Raw genomic sequence first — 25,100 nt, forward strand, 5'->3', positions numbered from 1 at the left:
ATCACAGACCTGGCAGCCTACACTGGTACTCCAGTACCTTAGTCCCAGTCAACCAGGTCAGGAAGACAACTTGTTTTCATTTTGTTGAAAAGGAGATGAGAGTTTGGATCCACTATTGTAATTTCTCGATTTATTTTTGGACAGGACAGATGTTAAGTCCAAATCAAATCAAATCAAATGTATTTATAAAGCCCTTCGTACATCAGCTGATATCTCAAAGTGCTGCACAGAAACCCAGCCTAAAACCCCAAACAGCAAGCAATGCAGGTGTAGAAGCACGGTGGCTAGGAAAAACTCCATAGAAAGGCCAGAACCTAGGAAGAAACCTAGAGAGGAACCAGGCTATGAGGGGTGGCCAGTCCTCTTCTGGCTGTGCCGGGTGGAGATTATAACAGAACATGGCCAAGATGTTCAAATGTTCATAAATGACCAGCATGGTCAAATAATAATAATCACAGGCAGAACAGTTGAAACTGGAGCAGCAGCACTGCCAGGTGGACTGGGGACAGCAAGGAGTCATCATGCCAGGTAGTCCTGAGGCATGGTCCTAGGGCTCAGGTCCTCCGAGAGAGAGAAAGAAAGAGAGAATTAGAGAAAGCATACTTAAATTCACACAGGACACCGGATAAGACAGGAGAAGTACTCCAGATATAACAAACTGACACATAAACTACTGCAGCATAAATACTGGAGGCGGAGACAGGAGGGGTCAGGAGACACTGTGGAGAGACAGACAGAGATGGTTACTGAAAGTAGTTTGGGGCAGTTTGTGGTCCTGTACCAGAAGAAGACAGCTTCAACACACCTCAGAAGACACAGAACAATCGTTAGGATTGAAGCATAAACACACAATCACAGAGAGAGAGAGAGAGAGAGAGAGAGAGAGAGAGAGAGAGAGAGAGAGAGAGAGAGAGAGAGAGAGAGAGACAGAGAGAGGGGGAGAGAGAGATAGAGAGAGAGTAGGAGAGAGAGAAAGAGAAAGAGAGACAGAGAGAGAGAGATTGAGAGAGCGGTAGAGAGTGAGCCAGAGAGAAGGGGGGGAACACTGGCCTCCCTCCCTCCTCCTCTCTCCATCAGGCTCTAAGCAGCTTGTCAGCAGCATCTGAAAGGACCTAAGAGCTAAAAATCTATTACTTGTAGAAAGGGGAAAACTTAAACTTGATATTTGGCTTCTTGCAACCAAATGTAGGAACAAGGTAATTGTAAATGAGTTTTTCCCTCAATCAAGTGCCCGGTGAAATGAAAATAAAATTAAATTGGTGTGTTGATGCAGAAGTATGCACCCAAGAACGCACATACATTCTCTCTTCACTTCACAGGGCCTGCTGTCAAGTCATTCAATCACATTGGATAGTGCTCCTCTGCTACTATATCCCCTAGGAGCAGGAGAGGACAGTACAGAGAGTCTTGAGAGGCCCATTGTGTCGGCTCAGTAGTAAGGAGGATTCTGTTGCCTGCATTATTAAACATAGCTTTGCTTACTGTTCTGGTAAGTGGATCACTGGAGGCTTGGCTTCTAGGTACGGACACACATGGACACACATGGACACAAAGACACATGGATACACACACTTTAATCCATGTTTACTGGAAAGGAGCGGTTTGGGTTCACAAGGTGAAAACACTTGACCTTAGCTTGCTGATTGGACATTATCTTCCAATATGGCAGACGGCTGTAGAGTTATGATCCATAGTTGACACTATGCTGGTAAAGGAATTCCTTTGAACATGGACCAGCTGACAACATCCAGTGAGACGCAAACACACACATACCCACACACACTCACGCACTAGGGTTCAGATTTTCATACCATCATACTGTTTCTGTACCATACTGGTACAGAATATATATACCATATATATATACAGTATATATATACCATATATATAAGGTATTACCTAATGTGCAAACAAGGGGCGCTTTTTTGTAAAAAAAAAAAACCTGCACAAAACTATTAAGGCAACAGGGATCTTGATCCAGGAGGGGATTGAATGTCTCTGCTGTAACCAAGAAGCTTGATCCGGACATCTAACCACTTAGCAAGTTAGCAAACCAAATGCATAGCTAGAGGCCTGAGCTGGATATCATTTATTTGACACATCTTAGATTTCTTATAGTTATATAGTTATACTTAACCAAAGCAGTGGCTGTCTACAGACAGAGGCTCACAGACCTTTCTGCCCTCCATACTGTACACAGTACCTCCCTACACACCTGCACACACACACACACACACACACACACACACACACACACACACACACACACACACACACACACACACACACACACACACACACACACACACACACACACACACACACACACACACACACACACACACACACACACACACACACACCCTCTCTTCAAACGTACACCCCTCTCTGCATTCCCCTTGTCAGAGCTTCTGTAGACCGGTGTGTGTGTGTGTGTGTGTGTGTGTGTGTGTGTGTGTGTGTGTGTGTGTGTGTGTGTGTGTGTGTGTGTGTGTGTGTGTGTGTGTGTGTGTGTGTGTGTGTGTGTGTGTGTGTGTGTGTGTGTGTGTGTGTGTAGCTCAGAGAGGTAGCCAGGTGCAGACAGGAGGAATCCAGACAGACACGTCAGAGCATTTAAATAGGGGAAGCATGGCTTCTTAGCCCCCTGGGTTAATGGAGGGAGCAGGCATGGACATCTATTCATACCAGGTTTAGAGAGGGAGACGCATAGCGCAGGGAGCAGGTTGGCAGACCAGGTCCAGTTACACATGGGGGATTCTGGTCAAAGTCAGACAAGCTGACCTCCCTATAACCTCTGGTACTGATATGGGCCTCGAGAGGTGTCCTGGTGTGTATGCTGTGCATGTTTACTGTCTATGGAGTGATATTCAGCTGTGCATGTTGACTGTCTATGGAGTGATATTCACCTGTGCATGTTGACTGTCTATGGAGTGATATTCACCTGTGCATGTTGACTGTCTATGGAGTGATATTCAGCTGTGCATGTTGACTGTCTATGGAGTGATATTCACCTGTGCATGTTGACTGTCTATGGAGTGATATTCAGCTGTGCATGTTGACTGTCTATGGAGTGATATTCACCTGTGCATGTTGACTGTCTATGGAGTGATATTCACCTGTGCATGTTGAATGTCTGATTGGAAAATATATTGTGATAATCTAGCACATAGCAAATCCTCGTTAACATGGCCTGTATGGAAGCAGCATTAACCAACATTAGCTGACCTAGCAACAACCTCATCTTTAGAGAAAAAAAATGGCCTCAGTCATCGCAGTGACAAGGCATGCAGCATGGATCACCCGGAGCAGGGAGCTTTACTCACCAGCTGTTTCTCATCACACAGACAGACAGACAGACAGACAGACAGACAGACAGACAGACAGACAGACAGACAGACAGACAGACAGACAGACAGACAGACAGACAGACAGACAGACAGACAGACAGACAGACAGACAGACAGACAGACAGACAGACAGACAGACAGACAGACAGACAGACAGACAGACAGACAGACAGACAGACAGACAGACAGACAGACAGACAGACAGACAGACAGACAGACAGACAGACAGACAGACAGACAGACACACACACACACACACACACACACACACACACACACACACACACACACACACACACACACACACACACACACACACACACACACACACACACACACACACACACACACACACACAACACAAAAATGTGATTTTCCCAATTCTATAGCACAGAGAAACATGGCATTTGGTCCTCTCTCAAAAATAACCCAGAAAGGCCAGCCATAACTGTAGCCTCCAGGCTCACTATTGTACAGGGACTGTGTGATCAGCAATATGACCCAAAATACTTTTCTGCCCACCTGCTTTATGGCTCCTGTTCTATTCACTCCTCGGGTCTTATCGCCCCTTTGTCCTTCGTCTCAGTAATGGCCATAGTCCCACTAATACCCACGAGCCACCATGCTAACAGAAGCACTGATGGAGCCATGCATCTTCCTGGTGACCCGGAGGGCCCCCCGTCCATTAAGACAAATCAACAGTTCTGACACGTCCAACCCTCCACTCTGGATGTCCCCCCTGCACCCCTCGATCTGACGGTACCCCAGCGCCTGGCCATCTGACGAGACTTGCGCCTGCCGCGGAGCGCCCTGCCTACACAGAGCTCAATCTGTCGTAGGGTCTATTAATAGAGGGTGGGACACATACCTCTCCTCGCTCTCCCTGCCTCTGAACTGGCTGAGAGAGTGGGAGGACAGGGGGCAAATGTATATACAGTAACTTTGATGAACAGGTTAGCAGCTAGGATGGTTAGCTACTGTACATTTAGCTAGGATACAGCTAGCTACTATTGTACAGTTATCTATTGTACTGTTAGCTACAAATAGCTAATGTTAACTATAGCCGACATACAGTTAGCTACAGTTAGCTGCTGTATTTTACCATTTGAGCCCTTGGCAGGATCAGGTCTGCCATTAAAACCACTGTTGTCAATGCTAGCTAGCTACTCAGGTTAAGTATCCTCATGAGTCACATGGGACAATCATAAAACCCATTGATAACGGGAGAATAGAAAGAGAGATCAGAGATCAAATAAATAGCTCACGAGTCCAACTCGATTGTTCCTCAGGCGTGTGAGTGTGCGAGAGTGTGAGTGTGTGCGTGGGTGAGTGTGTGTGTGCTTGTGGCAGTGTCAGTGAGTGTTAGTGTGAGATATGCGCCCATGTTGCGCGGCCATCTGCTTTGTGTGTAACCATAAACAAACGCAGGCCCACCAGAGGCCAGGCAACTTCACAGTATCATTTCCACAAGGTCCGGTCTAGACTGCAAGCACAGGGAAATGTATCCATGCTTGCATGTCTCTGGGTAGATGATTCATAGATAAGGTTATAACGGGAACGGTTATGCAATATCATTTATAATTCATCACCACAAATACAATATGTAGGCTGTTCTGTGCCATACTGGAGCACATGGCAGATTAGAGGAAGGATATTAAAGAAAGAGAGAGAGAGAGGGAGAGGGAGAGGGAGAGAGAGAGAGAGAGGACGAAAGAACTGAGCTATGGGGGTGTTGACTGTCAGAACAGTGTTCTACAGCCTAACGTAGGCTTCTGTTGAGTCTATGTGGGTCTACTGGTAGCCTATTGGCTATAGGCTAAAAGGGGGCAATATTTGAGTTTGCTAACATTGCTAATAAAGGAGTGATGCACAGTTAGCTTAGCATAGCTAAACAACATGGGTCTTTGAAGCCTTGTCCCTTGTCCATATAGCCGTGGTAGTATGGCCAGGCAGCATGGGATCTATACACTATTATGTCTGTCTAATCGAATGCCTGGCATGCGCAGAATTCCAGAGCCGCGGGCAGTACTGGCTAAGGATTGGAGGTTTGGGGCTTAGCGTGGGTCTGAGGTTGGGGTCAGGGTTGGAGCAGGGGCTGGGGGCTTGGCTGAGGATGGGGCATGGGGCTGGAACTGGGGCTGAGGTTGGAGCTAGGGCTGGGGCAATGGTAGGGGCATTGGATAGAGCTCGGGCGGCCCCGGCTCTTCTGCACCATAAGCAGGCCAGGCAGGTTGTGTTACGGGTCAGGCCAGGCACAGACTTGCTGGGGGAGTCGAGCCAGGGCGGGGCACGGAGGGGGCTGGGGTGGGGGGAGGGGGTTTGTGCAGCTGCAGGCCTTGCCAGCATCACATTTTGGGCCAATGGAAAAACACAGTTTATGGCGTCTGCCCAAGGTCAGCTCTTTGAGAAGAGTAGCTGGGAAGGGTCCAGCGGTGCTGTCTTCAAGGCTGTTTTTGTATGCAGTCAGTCAGTCAGTCAGTCAGTCAGTCAGTCAGTCAAGAATTAAACCTCCAAATAAGAAAAGAGCAGATTCTGTATTCCTTCCTGTCACTGTACATTAACATACCTCTCTCCCCCCAATATCCTCTGGACTAGTGCCCTCTTCTCTCCTCTTGCCCCATCTAGCCTACCCCATCCCTTCACTTTTACTCTCTCTGGACAACTCCTCTCTCTCTCTCTCTCTCTCCTCTCATCCTGCTACCTGACTATTTTGGCAGAGACACACAAAATGGATGGGAGAGCTGCAGGGGGCTGGGGGAGCTGAAGGCAGAGAGCGGTCACCATTTTGTAACGGTTTTAGGCACAGCAGAGAGATAGAGGTGGTTGGCTAGACATAGAACTTTTTATGCCCCAATGGATTCTGAAGATTAGGTACGGTGTGTGTGTGTGTGTGTGTGTGTGTGTGTGTGTGTGTGTGTGTGTGTGTGTGTGTGTGTGTGCGTGCGTGCGTGCGTGCGTGCGTGCGTGCGTGCGTGCGTGTGTGTGTGTGTGTGTGTGTGTGTGTGTGTGTGTGTATGTGTGTGTGTGTGTGTTTTAGCCACCTGCACCTGGTAATTGCTATTTCAAATTAATATGAGGCAGTCATAAATACTAAACAAATCCAAATCTATTCAATATGATATATTACAAATTGTATTATAAAATAGCTTACAATAAGTTACTTACTGCTAGGGCTGTCCGTTTGTCTGACCATGGGGTTCTCTGATTGGCCAAAAGTCCCGTGTCAAGGTCTGAGTCAGTCATGCAGCCTAGAGAGAGAGAGAGAGAGAAACAGCGAGAGTGAGGAAGAAGAGAGAGATAGATAGATCCAGTATCTGTAGTCTGCTGACTAATGAGCTCACCCCATATTCTCCCCATAGTCTGACTTGGGCAAGGAAACTCATTAGTGGAGGATGTACCACACCACAATCTCTCTGCTCTCTCTGCTGAACACTGAACACACACACCAAAACATTCATCGGCACCAACAAAAATCCTAGCAACCACAACACAACAACATTTTGCTCAACAAATGACCTATATCAAATGCCTTATAAGGCCTGGTGAAATAACTCAGAGTGTAAGGTGGCTGCAAGGGTTGGAATCACAGATTATATATATTTTTTGTTTGAAAGGTAGAAGTTACACTGATTGTGGTAGTGTGTTTTTAAAAATTTATTTTACCTTTATTTTACTAGGCAAGTCAGTTAAGAACAAATTCTTATTTTCAATGACATCCTAGCAACAGTGGGTTAACTGCCTGTTCAGGGGCAGAACGACAGATTTGTACCTTGTCAGCTCAGGGATTTGAACCTTTCGGTTACTAGTCCAACGCTCTAACCACTAGGTCACCCTGCCGCCTTGGTAAGAAGGGAAGGGCAGCCAACATCTTTTAAATAAAGATTCAATAATGAGGAAGTGCTTCTTTCTTCACCTAGACACACCGCTAATAATATTCCATATTACATAGACATGTACATTTAAATGCACAATATACTTTATTTATTATCATCTACTTCACATATTCGTTATTTGACTCAAAGACGAGCAGTAGGATTTTAACAATTTAGTTTGTTCCAAGTGGGACTTGGACCCACACGGTATACAAAAGTTTCCAGGCTTGCTGCCGTAATGGAGACAGTTCTAACCATGAAGGTAAATTACCTGACAAAATCATGGGCCTCTTTTATTTTACAGAGCGAAAGAAGAATTTAAACGTATGTACATTTAAATCTTGTCAAGTCAAGGACGAATGAAAATATATTGTCCTTTGGTCTAAGACCTTGTGGAACAGCTAGACTTTGAACAAGGAGGATTTGCTATCTCTCTCTGTAGCACAAGTTGACCTATGTTAAAGGGAGTTTATGGAATGTTATGGAAAAACTGTTGACTTGTCTTAATGGACGGGGGGGCCCTTGTGTGTGTGTGTGTGTGTGTGTGTGTGTGTGTGTGTGTGTGTGTGTGTGTGTGTGTGTGTGTGTGTGTGTGTGTGTGTGTGTGTGTGTGTGTGTGTGTGTGTGTGTGTGTGTGTGTGTGTGTGTGTGTGTGTGTGTGTGTGTGTGTGTGTGTGTGTGCCTACAGATCTCCCATGTGATGGCGAGTGTGTGGAGGTGAAAAGGACGGAGGATGGGGGTAGTTAGTTATCGTCATTAGTCAACGCTCAACAAAGCACAAAGAGAAGGAGAGAAGTAAAGGGCTGGCCTATTGGACTGGAGGAGAGGACCACTAATTACCAGCCTCCACTTAGCCGTGCTGCTGAAGGGTGATAATTCTGCACAAGGACATTAATTGCAGCTGCAGTATGTAGCCTTGTAGAGGCAGCCAGGGGTCTTTTATATATTGTTTCTAATGTTTGTAATTACAGTAGGGCAAGATGGCCCTATGCCCGTGCATGTTTATGGCCCTGCTGTGAGGAACCCGACTCCTGTGACGACGGAGCAGAGGCAGTGGAACTGTACTGTGTTGACAAGTCAAAAGGCTTGAAGAAGAAGGTGCAGACTGCAGAGGGCCGGGGACATACAGTATCTGTGATGTGTGGGTGAACCAAGACACACTGTAGGATGGCATAGTAAAACGCAACCATTTGAGCTATAAAGGCTTTACAAAGATGCCCAACTGTTAACAGCAAGCATCAAACTACTTTTTATTGTATTCTCCAAGCTCCAAGTAAGAGCATACTGTAGGTCCAAATATTCATTTTCTTCGCCTTGACAGTGTAAGGGTATTCACTTGTTCTACGACTACATGCATTTCCACAATAACCTTCACTTTTAATTTTTTGTTGTTGTTGCAATTAATGACGTAAATGTAACAATATCACCATCCAACAAATTACAAGACCTAGAAATGGTTACAACCATGTAATCAAGATATAACATGTTCAGATACATTCACTGACTAACAGTACTAAATCTAACACACCACATGTTCAGATACATTCACTGACTAACAGTACTAAATCTAACACACCACATGCTCAGATACATTCACTGACTAACAGTACTAAATCTAACACACCACATGTTCAGATACATTCACTGACTAACAGTACTAAATCTAACACACCACATGTTCAGATACATTCACTGACTAACAGTACTAAATCTAACACACCACATGTTCAGATACATTCACTGACTAACAGTACTAAATCTAACACACCACATGTTCAGATACATTCACTGACTAACAGTACTAAATCTAACACACCACATGTTCAGATACATTCACTGACTAACAGTACTAAATCTAACACACCACATGTTCAGATACATTCACTGACTAACAGTACTAAATCTAACACACCACATGTTCAGATACATTCACTGACTAACAGTACTAAATCTAACACACCACATGTTCAGATACATTCACTGACTAACAGTACTAAATCTAACACACCACATGTTCAGATACATTCACTGACTAACAGTACTAAATCTAACACACCACATGTTCAGATACATTCACTGACTAACAGTACTAAATCTAACACACCACATGTTCAGATACATTCACTGACTAACAGTACTAAATCTAACACACCACATGTTCAGATACATTCACTGACTAACAGTACTAAATCTAACACACCACATGTTCAGATACATTCACTGACTAACAGTACTAAATCTAACACACCACATGTTCAGATACATTCACTGACTAACAGTACTAAATCTAACACACCACATGTTCAGATACATTCACTGACTAACAGTACTAAATCTAACACACCACATGTTCAGATACATTCACTGACTAACAGTACTAAATCTAACACACCACATGTTCAGATACATTCACTGACTAACAGTACTAAATCTAACACACCACATGTTCAGATACATTCACTGACTAACAGTACTAAATAACACACCACATGTTCAGATACTAACACACCACATGTTCAGATACATTCACTGACTAACAGTACTAAATCTAACACACCACATGTTCAGATACATTCACTGACTAACAGTACTAAATCTAACACACCACATGTTCAGATACATTCACTGACTAACAGTACTAAATCTAACACACCACATGTTCAGATACATTCACTGACTAACAGTACTAAATCTAACACACCACATGTTCAGATACATTCACTGACTAACAGTACTAAATCTAACACACCACATGTTCAGATACATTCACTGACTAACAGTACTAAATCTAACACACCACATGTTCAGATACATTCACTGACTAACAGTACTAAATCTAACACACCACATGTTCAGATACATTCACTGACTAACAGTACTAAATCTAACACACCACATGTTCAGATACATTCACTGACTAACAGTACTAAATCTAACACACCACATGTTCAGATACATTCACTGACTAACAGTACTAAATCTAACACACCACATGTTCAGATACATTCACTGACTAACAGTACTAAATCTAACACACCACATGCTCAGATACATTCACTGACTAACAGTACTAAATCTAACACACCACATGCTCAGATACATTCACTGACTAACAGTACTAAATCTAACACACCACATGTTCAGATACATTCACTGACTAAAAGTACTAAATCTAACACACCACATGTTCAGATACATTCACTGACTAACAGTACTAAATCTAACACACAACTAAAAGCTTAACAATCTCCTCCTACTGGCAGTCTTTAGTTTGAAAAAAATGGTGGCGAGGAGAGGAGGGATTGGAGTGGATAAAATAGCAAGTGGGAGATTTCTGGATAAACCCCCTGACACTCTGCTCCAGTAGCCTACCTCTAACTTTACACTTCTGCAGTCTGCAATTTTTCTAGGACAAAATCGCCATGGTGACGACTGAGGCCAAAAAAGGGAGGGAATATATGAGTGCTGGAAGAAAAACTAGTAGAGGCTCTCAGCCCAAATGCTATCTGGAATATCACTCAGCCTGGCAGGTACATAAAACAAGTATCCTTCCAAATGATGCATACTCTACTAAGGGGCCCTTTGGACGTGGTACACTACCCATTACAAACTATCTAAAACTTGACTAACTAGTGCCTGGAACTAGCCCAAATGCAAGTTTATTTTGCTGGTGATTTGAGTCGCTCATTTGGTCTGCTGAGGTAAACTGATTGAGTGCAGGTCAAAGTTGAGACAAAAGGGCCTACATTGGGGACTTCTAGCGTTAGAGGAGGAAAATCATCATCATCCCCCAAACTCTCCCCCAGTCCAATATTATGTCATTATTACTATGCTCAGCGTCTCGGCGGAGCTCGTGTGGTTTCATGGATAAATCTCATGTGACGTGCCTGATGACATCCCGATAAACGCAGAGAGAATAAAATGGCCCCCAATCCTCAGTGGTCAGCGGCGTAATGGGCTAATGGCTTCCATGTGTGAGGAGAGGAGAGGAGAGGAGAGGAGAGGAGAGGAGAGGAGAGGAGAGGAGGAGAGGAGAGGAGAGGAGAGGAGAGGAGAGGAGAGGAGAGGAGGGAGAGGAGAGGAGAGGGAGAGGAGGGAGAGGAGAGGAGGAGAGGAGAGGAGAGGAGAGGAGAGGAGAGAGGAGGAGAGGAGAGGAGGGAGAGGAGAGGAGAGGGAGAGGAGGAGAGAGGGAGAGGAGAGGAGAGGAGAGGAGAGGAGGAGGGAGAGGAGAGGAGAGAGGAGAGGAGAGGAGAGGAGAGGAGAGGAAGACATGACTAGGGGGTCTGAGGGGAAACCTACACAGTATTTCTGCTTCTGCCCTCTCTGGCCCCATTGCATATAATCCTGCTTTACACAGAGACTAGAGGACCTGTAGTGTCCACTGTTACCCACTCTCGTCTTCTTTAGCCTCAGTGCTGTGAACCTGGAAAGCTAGACAACACAATCTATAACTGAGGCCAGCCTTAAACATGCCAAATTTAAGTTTATTTAATCAATTTACATGGGAGAGTATAATTGAACTCTAGAATTATATGACAAATAAAATATAAAGGGTTCTGTAAACAAACAAACAGCATTAGTTGTTTTTACATCTACACATATATTTATGAGCTCTAGGGCTGTCCCAGAAAAAAATAATATTGGTCGACCGAATGTTGTCTGTTTTTTAACATGTATTTCTCCATATATAGACACACCCTATGTGTTTTAATAAAATCAACTAATTCCAGTTTGTCTGATGCTTTAAGCTTACGGGTTGATGCCTGAAGAGGGCACCAGAGATCTAGATAACCAGAAGGGAATAAAAACACTTAACCTGACCCAACTTTTCTCCTCCCATTCCTGCTGACTTTCCCATATTCTGTCATTACTCTCCTGAAGTTGCCAGTAATAGGCTACAGTAGGAGTCAGCAACCTTTCTCGTGTGGAATTCCAATTTATCTGACGATTTCTACTGATCTGTGTGCCATTTATGGTTTTCATATGCAAATTTTCATTTTAAAACATGTTTTATAATAAAGTCTTCATATCTCAAAATCAACATCATGTGCTTAATCACAATTCTATCTAAATGAAAATGATACAAACCTAAAAAGTAACTTCTATTACCATTGCCAATATGTAAAAAATAGCCTAAATAAAGCCAACAAATAAAAACATTGCAGCCTGCAGGTAGAAAATATCCTGATAAAAATAAATATCCTATGAATCACATTGGCTACACATGGCCAGTCTGCAAGGAACTTGAAACATTGTGTCAACTATTAACTAAATGGGTCCGGTCTGAAGCTTGTGCTAGCGAACTTGCAACATTGTATAAAATATTCTGAGCCCTCAGAGTTTCCCCCATCGGGACATTCACAGCTGTAGGCTACTTGCGCTTGGATAACAAGCAGTGGTTGACTTGGGCAGGAGCTCACCGGAGCTGAGTACAGGCACCTCAAATGATCTACTGCTCGAGCTCCTGTTCACCTTATAGAATATTAGCTCAGAAGTATTGTGGAGCTCCTGCACCTAAATATAAACAGTACCAGCGCCCAAAATGAGTACCGGAACCTTTTTCAGTTCAAGTCAAGCACTGATAAGAAGCCTATTTTATGACATTTCAGTGCATGACATTTTACCCCTTCACTCTGAGTAGTTATCGAAACAGAGAGAGCTGGAAAGATGTTTTAAATACACTGAGAAACTATTCTAATTCTCAATGCATGTGAAAACAGACTTTGTTTGCTTGCTGTTTGAGGTGAAGAAAACGTTACTTTGAGAAGCTCCACAGGTCATTAGTGGTGGTGCGTTAAGCCAACCAGAAGTACTACTAGATCCCCAAATGGGCACATTTCTATCCCTACATTTGCTCGTAGCCCAGGTAGCCTATAGGAATACTTCTATGCGTGCGTGCCCTTACTCAACATTGACAGGAGCGCTCCAAACAAAAGACTCAATTGTCAAAACTCGTAAATTAAATAATCCAAAACTAGTTTCTCACAAGTGTAGCATAGCTTGTGGACACCGACAAGGAGAACAGGAATAAGAGAACAGGAATAATAATATTGAATGCATTAACAGAAATGACTGTAACCAAAATAACAAACATTGTAGATAATAAATTATTGGAATTAACAGTAAATGTACTACTGGTGATTATATGTAATGGGGAATTGATATACAATAACAATCAAACGCAAACAGTTCACACAATTAAGTTATGAAACAATGAATGTGCACATATTGGGAAAGAGCGCATTCTGGAGAGAGAAGTGCATTGTGCATCTGGGCGCATGGTCAATCAGACTCCTGCATTGGCCATGCAGCATTTACGGTGATACGGCCTCAGCAGAAGTCAGGGCATTCATACTTCTTGCGCTTTGCTGAGCAGTGCAGAGCAGTTGTCAAGGAAGTGAGTTTGTGTTTATACAGGATGTACTGCCCCCCACCTACCGTTTTTTTTATCCATCTACACACAATACCCAATAATGAAAACACACCTGAGTCAATACTTTGTAGAAGCACCTTTGGCAGCGATTACAGCTATGAGTCTTTCTAGGCAAGTCTCTATGAGTTTTCAACACCTGGATTGTGCAATATTTACCAATTATTCTTTTCAAAATTCTTCAAGCTCTGTCAAATTGGATGTTGATCATTGCTAAAAAATATATTTTCAGGTCTTACCATAGATTTCCAAGTAGATATAAGTCAAAATTGTAAGTCGCTCTGGATAAGAGCGTCTGCTAAATGACTTAAATGTAAATGTAACTCAGCCACTCAGGAACATTCACTGTCTTCTTGGTAAGCAATTTCAGTGTAGATTTGGCCTTGTGTTTAAGGTTATTTTCCTGCTGAAAGGTGAATTCCCAGGTTCTGGTGGAAAGCAGACTGAACCAGGTTTTCCTCTAGGATTTTGCTTGTGCTTCGCTCCATTCTGTATCTTTTTATCCTTAATGGTGACAAGCATATGCATAACATGATGCAGCCACCACTATGCTTGAAAATATGGAGAGTAGTTCTCAGTGATGTGTTGTATTGGATTTGCCCCAAAACGTAACACTTTGTATTCAGGACATAAAGTTAATTTCTTTGCCACATCTTTAGCAGTATTACTTTAGTGCCTTGTTGCAAACAGGATACGTGTTTTGGAATATTTTCATTCTGTACAGGCTTCCTTCTTTTCACTCTGTCAATTAGGTTAGTATTGTGGAGTAACTACAACTGTTTTAAAGTCACCATTGTCCCCATGGTGAAATCCCTGAGCGGTTTCCTTCCTCTCCGGCAACTGAATTAGGAAGTACGCCTGTATCTTTGTAGTGACTGAGTGTATTGATACACCATCCAAAGTGTAATTAATAACTTCAAAGGGATATTCAATGTCTGTTTTTTTTTTTTTACCCATATACCAATAGGTGCCCTTCTTTGTGAGGCATTGGAAAACAATTCCTGGTCTTTATGGTTGAATCTGTGTTTGAAATTCACTGCATCGACTACCTCACAGATAATTGTATGTGTTGAGTACAGCGATGGGGTAGTCTTTCAAAAATAATTATGTGACTTGTTAAGATCATGTTTACTCCTGATCTTATTTAGGCTTGCCATAACAAAGGGGCTGAATACTTATTGACTCAGGTCATTTCAGCTTTTCATTTGCAATTCATTCGTTTAAGAAAATGGTATTAACATATTTAGACTTTGACATTATGGGGTATTGTGTTTAGGCCAGTGACAAAAGAATATCTCAATTGAATATATTTTAAATTCAGGCTGTAACACAACACAATGTGGAAAAAAGTCAGTGGGTGTGAATACCTTCTGAAGGCCCTGTACATATAGTTAAATACTGTCCTTCCCTTGTGACTTACGGGTCAGTACATGCAGGTCTAAGTACCAAGGTTGGTGCTCCTACCAACTAACTGTCATAATAGTAAGAGTTGAACATTGGAATCCATTTAGCTAGTTGGGGCTTGTTGGAGCTGATCATGAACGAACAACAGTGTTGACTTATGCAATCTGTCAGCAATATAGAATCTGGCTAGCTGAAACTACAAACTCAACATATTCCTATGCGGATGGGCATATAGGCTTGTATGTACAGTTTAGGACTATCTCTTCTCAAGATAAATACAGTCTTAATACCTAGGCCTAAGTATCGTCACAAAACCTGCAAAGTAAAATACTGTAAACCTGCATCTCAAATTCAGTTGAGCAACTAGTCACATGGATGCAAAGGACTTTGCCAACATTTTAAAATGCTTACAACAGCTAGCCAAAACCTAAATAGGGCTCTATCCAGCTCAGCATGTCTAACTTTTTATTCAATTTTACTAGCTCTGACTTTGCTGATAGGAAGAATGTACATTGAGGGAGAATGTACTTTCTATGACTGTGATATGTGGTTATCCCCCCCTAGCTATCTTAAGATAAATAAGATAAGAGCGTCTGCTAAATGACTAAAAGAAATCAAATGTAATGGTCAATATAATACATTGTTTCATATACGTAACTCAGAAAGGATGTCATTTTTTTGTGTGGGGGGGGGGGGGGGGGCTAACCTAATAGATACAGTGGATTACATAAGATAATATCATAGAAATAATTCAAGGCAAGATTGAAAATGACACAAGCCTGACCTGTATTTAGGCCTACCGATCCGCTGATCAACCAGATGCAGGAAAACATGATTTTAAAAAACACACCGTGCACTAAATGTCATTAGGAATAACGGCTGGCCGAACCAGTTAAATCATTTCTAGCTTCCTAACTGGAGAAATTGAATTTCCGGTGGGCATTTTGCTTGTGATGATGTGCCACCATCCTCAGATCTGTGAGATCAGAGCAGACAAATATTGGACGCAAATCACAATAGAACTACATCTCTAATGAATATAAATTGAATGATTCTACATGACAATTTCTCCATTTAACAAATGAAACAAAGCACCGGTTGTTCATGGTTATGTGGTGCTGGTGGGTGATTCATTTTCAGTATGAGTGGTGGTAAGAGGACATAGAACATTGTGCCACATGAGTCAAACCACACAGAGCCTCAAAAGACCATTTGGGTAAAAATACACATCATATGCTGAAACCTAGTTACTGTAGAGAAAATGTAGGCCTATTGTAAGAACAGGGTTAAATCTATTTTCACTTTCCTTTCTTTCCGTCAACCATGGATCATCAATCCAATTTGTTCACGACAAACCTACTTTTCCGATAATACATATTTCTCAATCATCAAAAAGTGATGTGCTGAAATGAATTATGTTTCCCTTCGTCGTATGACATATGGATCACAATTGTACAGTAGGCCTATTCATTACATGAAGTATCGATGTACACATTGCACTACGCTTGCAATGCCAAACAAGATGCTTATCTCATTCCTCCACTAAAATCTATTGAATGAACTGAGAATGAATGGTTTTATGCTGACAACTAAATTGAGTATGAATTACAGACTATAGGCAACAAGGAACGATTACTGGCTGAAATGTGCGAGCCAATATGCAGTAGGCTCTCTTCCAAGCCCTGAGTTACTGCTAGAAATCTTTTTTAAACAGAGAAATATACACATTTGATGATAGACAAGATGAATTGTGATGACTATTAAGTATGAACATTATATTTGTCTGGAATTTACCGTGCGATGTGAATTGGGCTGATCACACTCGTTCTAACTATTCAGAAGAGAAACTCTGTCCAGATTAGTTTCATTCCAGTCCTCATGAGATCTAATATAGTAGGACTAAGTCTCTAAACTGCTAACATACTGTAATTATCAAAGATATTTATTACTGTAATAACCATGAATAAAGTATTATCACACACGCGCGCACACACACACACACACACACACACACACACACACACACACACACACACACACACACACACACACACACACACACACACACACACACACACACACACACACACACACACACACACACACACACACACACACACACACACACACACACAATGACTCTATGGAATCTAGGACTCCCTGGAAAACAGTGGCAAGTGTTACTGAGTGGACTATCCTGGTTAAATAAATACAATTAAATGAATGACACACACACCAGCACACACAGACACACACACACACCTAATTTATATCTCAAAATTCTGTGAAACAGCATTGACCTATTTAATTCCCCCAAATGTATAAAAATTATACACACAATATATTAACAAAAGGGGATAAGAATATACTGTAGGTTTTACGGGATCAAATAGTCTTTGATGGTCATTGCACTCAGTACAGTCATTAATTTAAAAAAATGATATGTGTGTGCATTGTGTCATTATTAAGGTCGTTAACCAATTATTTTTTTTTGAAACAAGTTAATGCAGGATTTGGTGCAATTATTTGCAAATTCAGAATTTCTTCATAAATCATTACAAGAATATTGATTGACATCTTCATTTTGTCCAAAGTAACAGAAAGCAAAATCAGTTGAATTGATAAACACACGTTCTTTAACCTTAGAGTCAACTTGTTTGGACATCGCATCGTTGTTTTTCGCTGTATAGATCATGTACTTTGGATGTGTTCAGTGTATTCTGAACGCTTACAGACAATGCAATTAACAGTGATAAAGAAAATAGTGCACTGAAATGGCAAAAAGTTATTTTTTTAAACTTGAGTTAACCGATTTAACTCTGACAAGCCCTTGTAATTACGCAATTACATACACACATTGACAAAATGTCGCATTTCCAATGAGGATCACGTCTACCGCCATTGTCTGTATAAGTCAATTAGTTATTACATTTAAGCACCGCCGTGTACAGAGGTGCTCTCACTTTGCATTCGAGCAGCATACATTTCTGCTGCATTGGACGGGCCTATTTACCTTGGACGGGCCTATTTACCTTGGACGGGCCTATTTACCTTGGACGGGCCTATTTACCTTGGACGGGCCTATTTACCTTAGACGGGCCTATTTACCTTGGACGGGCCTATTTACCTTGGACGGGCCTATTTACCTTGGACGGGCCTATTTACCTTGGACGGGCCTATTTACCTTGGACGGGCCTATTTACCTTGGACGGGCCTATTTACCTTGGGCGGGCCTATTTACCTTGGACGGGCCTATTTACCTTGGACGGGCCTATTTACCTTGGACGGGCCTATTTACCTTGGACGGGCCTATTTACCTTGGACGGGCCTATTTACCTTGGACGGGCCTATTTACCTTGGACGGGCCAATGTGTTGGAAAGACGGTAGACGACATGTTGCAGCATCAAATTGAACTTTACAGGACAGTGCATAAGACGCAACTTTTCTTTCAGAAAAAAAAGAAGGAAATGGCTGCCCGCCACTATACTGCCCGCCACTATACTGCCCGCCACTATACTGCCCGCCACTATACTTTCACAGCACCTTGCAACCAACCGTCAATCAGTAATCCCATTTATATACAAGTTTGGAGAAAACAACTGTTTGAAAAGAAAATATAACACAGCGAGACCTATTACCTGTGTGATAATAATCGAAACCAACTATCGAAGTTGGGGCCTTTGACAAGAATTTGTCATATAGAATCCTATTACCTGATTTTCCAGACGGTTTTACAACCCACACAAAAAACCCGCAAACTACATCTACGCTTGGTTTCACTGCCAATGCAGATATTATGTTGAAATTCTATGTCATCTATAGGACCAACCTCAATGGACAGGAAATGTCAGTCACAAAGGGAACCCAGAGTAAATGCAAGGTCAAGTTCAAGTACAAATTGACGTTTGAGTTCAAACGCTCAAGTTCAAATTCACAGACTTGTCTATTTTAAACCTGCAGTTTCCTATTTGCAACACAATGTGTGGTCTGCTTACACACAGTTCACAGCTTACACACATAGTAATGAAATAAGGAACGATACAGTAATTTAACAACATTTATTCAATGATTAATTATTAGAAATGGACAGAAAACAATCATTTTGACATTTTCACTCATAGGATTGCGGCTTTCCACATTTTAAAGATCTGTGTGTGTATATGTGTGTGCATGAGCGTTTGTGTGTGTGTGTTTGTTGTGTACAAGGGCACATTCGTATGCTGAGTCCACCGGAATAATTGTCTGTATTTGTGTGTACCTACTGTACAGTATAATGGACTTCAATTCACAGGATGTGAAGGGCTGTCCAGGAGCTATGCTTGGGCAGGTATAATGTTACAGAGAGAGAGAGAGAGAGAGAGAGAGAGAGAGAGAGAGAGAGAGAGAGAGAGAGAGAGAGAGAGAGAGAGAGAGAGAGAGAGAGAGAGAGAGAGAGAGAGAGAGAGAGAGAGAGAGAGAGAGAGAGAGAGAGAGAGAGAGAGAGAGAGAGAGAGAGAGAGAAAATACTGCAATTGCTTATGACCCTGCCATCTGCCCCGCCACATGCAACGGAGCTAACTACCCCTGGTAGACAGCCACCCCCGCCAAAAAGGCCTTAGGACTGAGGTGGCGCACTCAACTGCCAGGCGAATTCATGTACTTTTGAAGATAAGCAAGTGGGCACATACAGTATATCCATGGCTAACTTAGGCCTACCTTTGTGACCATGAATTCCCCATGTATGTAATGGACTGAATGCAAACTACTAACACGCAGCCTCTCAGTAAAGGCCTCCTCGCCCATCCTTTGAAAAAGCGTGAAGTCGGTAATAATTAGGCCGATGCTTTTTAGAACGCAGAGTCTTAAGCAGGCATGTGTTAAACTGGCAATGCATTGCGAGATGTGTTTATCAATCGACACACAAAATGACAGAGCAAGTTCAACATGTAACCAAACTCCCCATGTTCATGAAAAGCGTGACAAATTGCTCGGGAACCTCACAGATAGGCATTTCACATAATTGAGTGAAAAGCTTGTATACTCAGACTGATTGTCCATGAGACAATTAAGTGAAATATTCAATAGCATTATAGTGATACAATTTACGGGTATTGGTGAAAAGATGGTGATTGAGTGGTGATCTGCTGAAATAACATTTTGTGCCAGCAACACATAATATCGATTCTAATTTATTTTGTAGAAGCCAAATGCATAACAAAATCATAGGAGCCATATTATAATGAGAAGACACACTGAATATATTTGTATAAGTGTGAGTGTGTAAATTAGAAGTCTGATTTACTTATTTGCTTCAATATGAGTTTTTGTTAAGAAAAATGAGCAGAGTATAATTTATCAGTCGGAAATATCTGTGCATTGCAGGGACTTGACTTTTTACTAATTGTATTAAAATTGCAATCATATACTGAAAATGTAGGTACGTATTAAAAAATGCTGTACTATGCTGCTGTATATATAAGGGGTATAATAGAGGAACAGGAGCTACGCACACACACACACACACACACACACACACACACACACACACACACACACACACACACACACACACACACACACACACACACACACACACACACACACACACACACACACACACACACACACACACACACACACACACACACACACACACACACACACACACACGCGCGCGCGCGCGCGCGCGCCTTCTACTTGTTGTTCGAAAGAACCCATGCAAAATGTTAAAGAAACGTTTCAATATAAATCAAGACTTTGACGAACAACAAATACACCTGTAAATAAATCATCATTCCAACCCAGCCTTAATCGGCAGATGAGTCATTGGGAAAGATATCACTCCACACACATTGTCACCTAACCCAAAACCGCATCACTCACATGAAATATCTCTTCAAACGTGAGCCCGTGATTACCACGAAATAAGATGAACTTGGCAGTAATCAATGGACCAAAACACCTCTGGTATTAAGAAAAACACATTTGCAATATTATTAAATAACGGTGTTGTGTAGAGGTCACAGTATAATACTTTTTGAGTTTGAGTACTAATACATGGTAATTTGCCATGAAAAAAACGCTTTCATAACCGACATAAAGTAGTACCTTTCTGCAATGCACGACTATATGCAATGGATTCCGATTGCGGTTTTCGGTTCAGCACTTGCATCAAAATAAAAAATGTACGAAAGTGTATGAAGTCCATTATTTTGTACAATGAGTTTTATAAACAAAGATGATACTAGACACAATTTAACATATGTACGTAATTAATACACTCACTCGCACGCACGCACGCACACACACACACACACACACACACCACACACACACACACACACATAAAGAAACAGGTATTACTTACAAATATTCTGCAGTAGAGGCGATTCCGAAATGTTCCGAATCCGGGGGTGAAATTCTGAGCAACTTCTCTCTCCCTCTCTTTTTCCCCCGCTGGATCGGCATCTCTGTTGAGGAGAACAGAAATCCATCAGCCTCGGTGTCCCATGCAGCTCTGGCAGAGCAGCAAGCTAGCCTGGCAGGCAGAGAGGCATGCAGGCCCCCGTGACTCCCCAGGCAGTCCCCCTCATAGCCCAGCCCAGCCCAGCCTCAGCCCAGAGCCCCAGCCTGGGCTGCTGCTACCTCGCCTGGCTGCCGTAGGCTGGGCCCAGGCCTGGCGGGCCCTTCAACAAAAGGAGGCCATGAGGCTGTCTGGAAGGCTCCAGCTAAAACCCTCTGCTAGTTAACAAGTCTTTGAATGAGGAATGTTAGCAAACAGACAAACAGCATGTCTGATGCATGCAAATAGCACAACCAGTCCAGTCACAGCCTTGGCTGCCTACATGAATAATTCATCAGTCTGGAAAAAAGGAACCCCCCCCTCCTCTCCTCTCTTCCCTCTCTCCGTCTTCCCAACTCGAATGCCTTCGCTACCCGACAAAGTGTATTCAGACCTCCGTTCCCCAAGCTTTCTCAGCCCCTGAAATCAGTTTTAACACTTAACACAAGCATGCATCGGCGGCACGAAACAACATGCACGGTCACTTCTTATGTTTTCGCTGCAACATTTTTCCAAATTCAATCGCTGCATTTTTCTGTCATTGCCTTTTCCTGTCTTTTGTTTGGAATTGGCTCCTGTCCCAGAAAGAGCTCCAGCCCAGCACAGCACTCACTCCCCTGTTAGGAAAAAGAGCCAGCGAGAGAGAGAGAGAGAGAGAGAGAGAGAGAGAGAGAGAGAGAGAGAGAGAGAGAGAGAGAGAGAGAGAGAGAGAGAGAGAGAGAGAGAGAGAGAGAGAGAGAGAGAGAGAGAGAGAGAGAACGAGAGAACGAGGGAGGGAGAGAGAGAGAGGGAGAGAAAGAGAGAGAACGAGAGAACGAGGGAGGGAGAGAGAGGGAGCAAGAGGGAGAGAAACAGCGAGAGTGAGGAAGAAGAGGGAGGTGCAGTATTTCCAGGCGAGAGAACTGATGGCGCTCACGAAGGGCACGTCTGTGAACACGCAGACGTACCACACGCTCAGAGACCCGGACACGTTCTCCTGCTTGTCATCCACAGACAGTCACTAGAAGGAAGATCGTGAAAAAGAGAGAGGGCCTTACCCAGTAGGAATGACGCCCGTACGAACACAGCTACAGGAGGAAGAAGGCTCATCACGTGGCGAGATTACAAACACGACCAAACGGCGACAAAAAAAGAAGACATCGAAAATAAACACCGCCAAAACTCTTTCAAAGACAAATATAAAACTCTGGGTATCAATGCAGATGAAAAAAATAACACCCAAAAAGAAGAAATAACACCAAGGTCCAAAGTGATGCAAATATTGCCGCACAAAACTACGGAAAGGCCCCAAAAAAGCTACTTGTTGCCAGGTTTTTGCAGAGCCGTTGTGTAGATATTTGGAGGCAGAGGGTTAAAATCCAGCAAGTAGTAAAAAAAATAAAAAAAATCTCCTCTATGGAAGGGCGGGCTATGGGGAGGCCCTGACTGTAGAAATAGCAGCAAACCTTTGTTCTTTTTTTCTCCCCACAGAGCTCGAGTCTCCCCCCCCCTGCGTGCGGCTGGAGCTGAGAACAGGGGAGCGAGCGATAGAAGAGACGAGGCAGCAAGCGCAGAGTGAAGGAGAGAAAAGCTCGACTGATGATGAAATAGGAGGTGCGGCGGAGCACGAGAGCCAGCCACTTTTTCATCACACGTCCAACACGGCAAGGAACTGTATATGCACTTGAGAGAGGGAGGGTGGGAGACGGAGACCTAGAGGGAAAGAGAGAGAGAGAGAGAGAGAGAGAGAGAGAGAGAGAGAGAGAGAGAGAGAGAGAGAGAGAGAGAGAGAGAGAGAGAGAGAGAGAGAGAGAGAGAGAGAGAGAGAGAGAGAGAGAGACGGGGAGATAGAGAGAGAAAGAGGGAGAGAGAGAGAGAGAGAGAGAGAGAGAGAGAGAGAGAGAGAGAGACGGGGGAGAGAGAGAGAGAGAGAGAGAGAGAGAGAGAGAGAGAGAGAGAGAGAGAGAGAGAGAGGGGGGAGAGTGGGAGGGCGGAAAGCAGTCGAGGGTGGGAGGGGGTAGAGGAGAAAGAATGACACAGAAATGCACTCCTCTGGCAGTGCGCAGACGCAGTGCACACAGTCACGCCATACTAGCACTCTCTGCACCCCGGCAATCAGCTACAGAAAAGAGCATTAAAAATAAGGAAACGAAAAAAAGAGAACGTACAAACACTCAGAGTGGACTGCCCTGCATAAGGACATTTGAAATATGCAAACAGTTCTGAGAGCAGGTTAAATGATTAACCTTATCCGGTACAGTACAGTACAGTACTGCAGCTCTCCCTCTCGTCAAGCTGCAACAGTCTGTTTGGATCACATGCTACAGCCAGCCACGGCTCACAGACAAAAAGTATGAACTCTAGCATGCCACAGCAGCTAGCATGAAAGCAGCATTGAGAAGACAAAGAGCAGATATGGAAAAATGGGAGCTACTTGAGTATAATACTGTAGTGTAGCACGTGGCAGGGTAGAGAGCAGGGTTAGTAGAGTTACAGCACAGTAAGAGGGTCCTCTTTCTGCCCTGGCTCTGCTTCTCCGAGGGGCTAAACATCGCATGACCCTTACAGCGATCTTGGCAAGGAGTCAAAAGCCTGATAAGCGTTTTGGGTGAGACCTCACTGCTTTTCTGGAAGAAAAACAGCTGCTGTGATTACAACGTGATTGAGAATTCACAGAAAACACGAGGGGTTCTGATTTGTCCTGGCTAAAAAGGCACAGGATAGCTTGTCCAAATAGGAAAAGATTGTTGAGTATATTTGCTTCTAAACTATCCCTTACCCTGGAATCATCTAGAATCCTGCATTGTGGGGTGCTCCACCCGCCCTTCACCCTGCCGTTTGCGCGTGCGCACACGCACACACGCTACAAAACAGCACGGCAGACCAGTCCTCCACCATCTTGGTACATACCGATTATCATTTTGACTTTCGTTTTTTTTTCTTCTATCTCTGTCTTTTTCATACTTCCTCTTTCCCTCCCTCTCTCTGTCCCACCACCTTCTCCACCGTGCGACCAGCGTTGGGCTTTTCCCATTTGTGGCAGATTACTATAACACTATTGTAAAACAACTTCCTGCCTCTTTTGGCTCTGGTTCCAAATAACGGCAAAGGCTGGGCTCACACGCTTGAACTTTTCCCCCCCTCTCTGTCCCGAAGTATCAGGAGCTCTAAATAGGAAAGAGAGAAAAGGGAAAAACGGTCAAATCTCTGCACGTCTCCTGTTCTGGACTTATTTTGATGCCTTATGTCTTCAATGCCCGATGAAAAGTATAGCAGGGGATTGCATGCCTAGCAGAGAAAAAGGTGGGGGAAACTATTATTTTGCTTCTTTTACTGTGTGTAGCTTTCTGTTGGTTTGTGGATGACATTGTGCTGTGAGGTTAGCTCAGACGGGACGAGCCCTCGCGGCTGCTCCTGTTTTGGGCTCTCATCTCATCTGCAGAGTGGGTCTTTGAGGAGCACTTTCCTAACGCCACCACCCGTTCGTTCCTCGCCGGCTCCCTCGCTAGAACAGCACGGCAACAGA

The 25,100-nt window shown here is 43.3% G+C and overlaps 1 long non-coding RNA gene across 5 annotated transcripts in view; it reads right to left on the minus strand.

The window, feature by feature from the left end:
• Positions 1–511: 511 nt before the first annotated feature.
• The window catches only part of LOC124038499, a 58,305-nt gene continuing 33,716 nt past the window's right edge, over positions 512–25,100 (minus strand). For 4 of the 5 annotated variants that reach the window (XR_006839365.1, XR_006839363.1, XR_006839362.1 and 1 more), the window contains 3 exons: positions 21,401–21,503; positions 6,513–6,595; positions 512–561 (listed from right to left, as the gene is read on the minus strand). This is a non-coding gene — a long non-coding RNA (uncharacterized LOC124038499). Of the gene's footprint in view, positions 562–6,512; positions 6,596–21,400; positions 21,504–22,632; positions 23,317–25,100 lie in introns of those variants that run through there. The other variant, XR_006839364.1, reaches the window with a different exon arrangement.

The sequence above is a fragment of the Oncorhynchus gorbuscha genome, linkage group LG01, assembly GCF_021184085.1.
Source record: "Oncorhynchus gorbuscha isolate QuinsamMale2020 ecotype Even-year linkage group LG01, OgorEven_v1.0, whole genome shotgun sequence".
Taxonomy (NCBI): Eukaryota; Metazoa; Chordata; class Actinopteri; order Salmoniformes; family Salmonidae; genus Oncorhynchus; species Oncorhynchus gorbuscha.